Source organism: Mycteria americana, chromosome 2 (genome assembly GCF_035582795.1).
Source record: "Mycteria americana isolate JAX WOST 10 ecotype Jacksonville Zoo and Gardens chromosome 2, USCA_MyAme_1.0, whole genome shotgun sequence".
Classification (NCBI taxonomy): domain Eukaryota; kingdom Metazoa; phylum Chordata; class Aves; order Ciconiiformes; family Ciconiidae; genus Mycteria; species Mycteria americana.
Window position 1 is genome coordinate 159,392,680 of NC_134366.1, and position 6,000 is coordinate 159,398,679.

Genomic DNA, 6,000 nt, shown 5'->3' on the forward strand with positions numbered 1-6,000 from the left:
TTGGTTTGTTGTTGTTGTTGCTTTTTCTCTCACTAATCGCTTTGCCATGTAGAATAAACTAGCTCATGATTTTTGAATCCTTGAGCTTGACAATGCTGTTAACATGTGACAGAATTTGTATCTGATGATCCTCCAAAACAAAATAACTGTATGTGAAGTGACAGGGGAACTTGGTCATCAGATGCAAATTCCCCACTGCAGGCTAACAATATTGCCACGGCCAAGTACTGAAAAATCATGAGTTGGACCCCCTAAAATCACAGGATTCTCTTTAAAATCATGACTGTTACATGAACAAGCACATTTTGGTTTTGATTGTTTTTTACATTGTCTAGTGGTCCTTGGAGCCTTCAGGCTACATATGAGTGATGCTTTTTATTTCCAGATTTTTCCACAATATATGGCCTCAAAACATTTTTCTTTAATATATGAATACTGACATTTTAACAAAAATCATATGATCCCTCAAACTAGGCCTTTAATGAAGACACCAAGACCCTTGCAATAAAATTGAGCTAGGGAGAATTGCATGGTCTGAACACAGGGCTACTAAATAAAAACTTTGAATTATAATCCTGGCTGAGACAAAAATCTTTACCTCAATTCCCAGACAAAAATCTTTACCTCAGTTCCCAGACAAAAATCTTTGCCTCTAGTTCAACTTCTGTATCTGCGCAACAGGATTAGTAGTACTTTATCCCAGGGCTTAATGCATATGGTGATTTTACCATTTATCTTACTCAAATATCTTGAATGCAAAAAGGCTTTGTAAATTCTCTGTACTATTATTCTATACTGGTTTATCCTCTAACAAAAAACACAGTTGTAGCGTACATTCAGGTTTTTAATTTTCCTAACCATCACGCCTAGGAACAGTTTCTTTTCATACAGCTGGGACTGTGAAAAATAGCAGTTGGGGGGCACGGAACCCAGTGTCAGTGGGTTGCCTGCACCCCGTTTTGCAGTCACCCCAGCCAGTCGAGCTCCCGGGGCTGGCTGGCTGGCATAGCGCAGCTCTGCCTGTCAGTGCTAGTGGAATATTCCATTATATGTTAAACAATGTTTTCCAAAACAGATGAGTTATTTCTTACTGAAAACAACAACAACCCAATCCTCTGGAAGAAAACTTAAATCATTTGTATTACCCAAACAGTAGGACAGAGACTATCAATGCAGTTTCATTCACAGTGCTGTTGCCAGAGCCACACCTAATGACCTCCCGAGGTGATCACTGGGCCCTAAGATGGTCCTATAAGCACAGGCACTAATTTAGCACGACAAGCTATAGTGATTAACTTCAAAAGACTAGCTAAAATAATGTGGTGAGATACTTCTGAGCCTGTGTCAGAACAACAGGCTAGCCAATAAACACTGGCTATCGCAGTTTGCATTTAGATGGCTCCCTTCATCCAAAGCACGTTATAAATATCAGAGTGTTTTTGCCTCACCCTTGACAGACAGATAAAACATCGTTTAAGAAGCTCCACAGGGAGTCAAGTCAGGCATCTGCATTTGCTATTAACAACGCAAGCAAGTGGTTCAAGGTCCAGTGACTCTGTCACCCACGTTTGCCCAACCAACCAACTGCTGCAACACCGCTTCGGTTTAAGCACCCAAGTTAGAAACTGCAGTCAAAGTCACTTGCGCAAGACCGTTAGCGAATTACTCCCTTAGCCCGCTAATGCCCCGGTTTCATACCCTAACCACTAACTCCTATAGGAAATGTATTACTCGTTATCATAGAAGTCAAGTACATGATTCACACTTTCTGGAAGGTTTCATTTTATTCCTGAACAACATAACTTTCATTTTTCAGATTTTCTGATGTGAACCAATATAAATCACTCTTTAGAGCTAGGGACACATTTTAGGGGGGCAACTTCCCCTTTATTTTGACTTGCATTTCTCCCAGGGGCATATCTGAAGGAAGTTACTGTACACATGGTGGATGTGGGATTTAGTAAATAGGAAAGACATGAAATTTAAGTGATTTTTGGCAGTTATCCCTTTGTAAATGTTAGTTTTTTCCCTGCAAAGGGTGTGTAACCCTTAGTGAATCAGCCTTTTAGTGTTTTATTTGGTAACAGACTTAATAGTATGTTGTACAGTGTCTAAAGGCTTAAGATTAAAATGATACGTATCCGGTAAAAGGACTAAGCTAATCCCCACCAGCTGGAATACAGTGCTGAGGGGCCCTCCTTTCTGGATGGCTTTTGCATTGGAATTAAGACCTCTTCTTAAAACAAACGAAAGAAAGTTTGCAGAAGTGAAGACATACAGTAGTACAGCAAAATGAAGTTGCAGCAATAAAGCTACAGAAACCCTTCTTTTGACTGGCTCTAATCTTGCAGACTAGCTCAGACAGAGCACCAGTCCCTGCTTGCTGCAACACTGGGGCAGACAACCCTCTCTCTGCTGTGTGCAGGCATCAGTCTAATAAAAAGCCTTCTTCCCGATTTGGAAGACGTATTACTTTTGGATTCAAATGCTTCCAAAAATATACGAGATGTAGAAAACACTCCTCATTTGCCAGAAACACATTGGAGTTTTGCTTACATTACATTCTTTCCTCGTATATGTTTGAAAAAAAAGAAAAAGAGAGAAAGGAAAAAAAAGAGAGAGACCGTAATACACTGAACTAAAAACTTTCATCACAATGATAAGATATAACTTCAGGGAAAGAGACTGGGAGACAGCTCAGTCAATACTGTCTTGAAATCTTCTTTTACACCTCTTTCCAAAGTATAAATATGGACCTCATCCAGTTTTCCCAATCTGAACGACTTTGGCTGGGGGAGGTTGGTATGGAAGTCATTTCCCTTTTAGGTGCAGTAGCTGCTTTCCACAGACTCAACAAAGACATGAAATATCATTAACATCTGATTCTGAAAGGCTGACAACCACTTCTTTGTTTTACACAGCCGTCCAGGGAAAGCTGCTGTGTATTACAATATCGCTAGCAAAATTATACCTATTAAGCTCTGATAGGAGCTCTGGAATATTTCTCTCATTTGTTCTGGGATACAGTGATTGAATATGTCTATTGTTTTCACAATAGGCATTTCATAATTTAAACGGATATTATGTGTAAACAACACTTCAGTTAAGGGTGAGCATTGCTGGGCCAGACTCCTAAGCCTGGCTGACCTGTTTGGGACACGGCTTCAAGGATGAGGGTTAAAAAAAACATATGAAAAAGCCAGAAAGGGGTGAGATAGTTTGTGTCCAATGGATGCTGAATCATAGCAGATAATAGTATCCTCCGTCTTCAAACAAGCTGGAAGGCTCTGCAGGCCTCAGCAACGCTTCTCTGCTCCGCGATGGAAGGAAGCAAGTTGAAAGTCTTGCCTGGGGGATTTCTCAGCTCCAGAACTCATTGGAAGAGAAATAGGGAAATGCCATTTTTTATGTGTGCTTATTTCTAAAAAATAATCAAAGCATTCCTCTAAGTTATTTTGAAAGGTGCAAAAAGCATCTTTGTTTTCCTCTAATTCTCTCTAACAGCCCATCAGGATCACGCTATTAATGTTAAAATGTTCTATCAGAAATTAAACTTCTTGCTCATATACAAGTAGAAGAATTATTAATACAAGTAGAAGAATTATTACTCTATTTTTTTCTTTCTTTTTTTTTGGTTGAATGTAGGAACAGAAAATAAAATTTTCAAGTAATGGAGTTAGCTAATTATTTACAGGACTGAGCAAATCAGTGCAAAAGCTGGTTATTTTTAAAAATACACAATTAGTGTAAAATAAACCTCATACTATAAATGAAATGTTTTATTTGAAGGAAAGACTTAAATCTGCAGGTCCAAACTGATCCAATTTTAATCCCTCTCAGGTTCTGAAAGCTTGTAACAAGTATAAATAAAAACATCCCAGTTCCTCTGTCAGGAAGGGTAGTTAACCACTGTTATCACCCCCGTTTTACAGAGAAACTGGTCCCAAAGCAAGGAAATGCTTTGGTGAAAGGTCAAAAAGAGTATTTGTGCCAGGTCTGGGAACAGAACTGTTATCTGCTGCCTTCTAGGTATTTGTTTGAACCACATCCTTCCTTCCAATACACTGCAACTTTTTTTCAACCCCCAAACCAAAATTTCTTTGCTGCTTATTTTTCCCTATAAGGCACCTGAAGTGTAACTGGAAAAAAGAATGCAAAAACTCTGCACAGGGCGTTTATGCCCCTCTTTTGTTCATTTTTCTTGAATATGCTGGTGAAAACATTTCCTGGAAATTCACAGGAATGATGCAGACTGAAGTGCTGCACGAAGATACCTGCCGCTAGTATCACCGAGTGGCATGTTCTTTTAGGAATACGAGCAAATACTCTGTATTATTGTTACTCTTTGCTATTTAGAATTCAGTCCTTGGTAGTATTTGCAGCGAAGGCAATGAAAGCAGTGGGGGATACCCTGGCAGAGATTTGGCTCTGGAGACGTCTTGTGCTCACGCTAGCAGGTAGCCCTGGAAGAGACATTTTCCCCCGTACAGCGTAGCTTCCCCTCTCGCAGAACTACTGTGTGTATGTAAATAAGATAAATTACATTTGGAATGCAATGCTCCTGCACCATTTTTTATTCCGTTTACTGGAAGCTGTCCTTCAAAGGGCTGGTTCTCCCTGGAAGGGAGGTAAGCCCGCTGCCAGAGCATGTCAGGAGAAGATGTTAGTTTAAATTCATACTCATGCTGCCCTCATCTGAAATATAATTCCAAGATCAAATACGATTTATTTGATCGTATTTGGCATATTTCAATGAAAAATAACCAAGGCTGTATTTTGAACTTTCTGTTAATTTATGTTAATGAACTGTCTCCACTTATTTTGATAGATATGTTTATGTCTTTCTCAATAAAGGGGAAAAAAAAAAAGTAAGAACAAGACTTGCTTTTCATACTCTCACTCCATCCCTGGTTTCGCTCACCTCACTAAACAGACCATTTACAATCACTTTATTAGCCTCCTTGCTGCCGTTATATACCAAAAGCCCTTCTACTCCAGTGTCTGTCTTTTCCTGGTGTCAGGCAACTGGCTGCAACAGCTCCAAAGCCTCAAAAATCGCTGCTAGTAATTCAGTCACTGTAAAATTTTCAGACAATGTATTAGGCTGAAGTAAAGTGTGCACAGATGCAGTGCCATTGGGGTTTTCTACCTGCTTAGAGTGGCTTTTAATTTGCTGCATTAAATTAATAGCTAATTTAATAGAGATTTTAATGCAGGGGATTTTCATGAGGAGTTTCTCACTTGCAATACAAATTACTTTGAGGTTTGTGTAAGAATATGGTGATTCTCTTCCAGTTTGGTAGCACAAAATCTAAAATACAGGACAAGTTTTTGAGGAGTTTCTCTGCTGAATTTGTGACTTAAAAAATCTCATGGAAAATTTCTGCATTTTGCACTAGATTTAAAGCAAAACTCCCCTAAATAGTACAGTTTATTTTTTAATACCATGTTTCACACATCCAAATATGCTGATAACAGATTCTCTGTTAGGACTACTAAGCTTAATTGCATGGATAGTGTGAAGCACTATCTGACTGTGGAAATAATAAATGCTTTTCCCTTATTTTTAGATCTCTCACTTTATTTGACTTAGCAATTTGGCTTGTTAATTTTTTTACCGAAAAAAGGTTTAAATCTGTTTTAAAGCTGTTAATTCAATTAGCTTCTCTAAAAAGTCTATTTAAATTTCATTAATGCTTAGCCTATCTCATTAGTTTAAGTTCTTCTTCCCCATTTGTCTCAAACAGCCCAGGAAGTTTAACCTTTTTCTGACATGTGTTTTCCTTTATGAAGTCTCTTTCCTGGGCACAGTTGTGCATCCGTGTTGGTGGTACCTGAGCAGAGAAGAACAATATGGGAGGGAAGATTGATGTGACCAGATGAGCAAAGCACCTACCAAGGAGTTCAGCACCTAAATACTTCTGCAGGTGTGCGTGCAACTTCAACCTAGACAGCGGCAGTTTGTTTAAAGTATAATACGACCAGATCCCATAAATACTA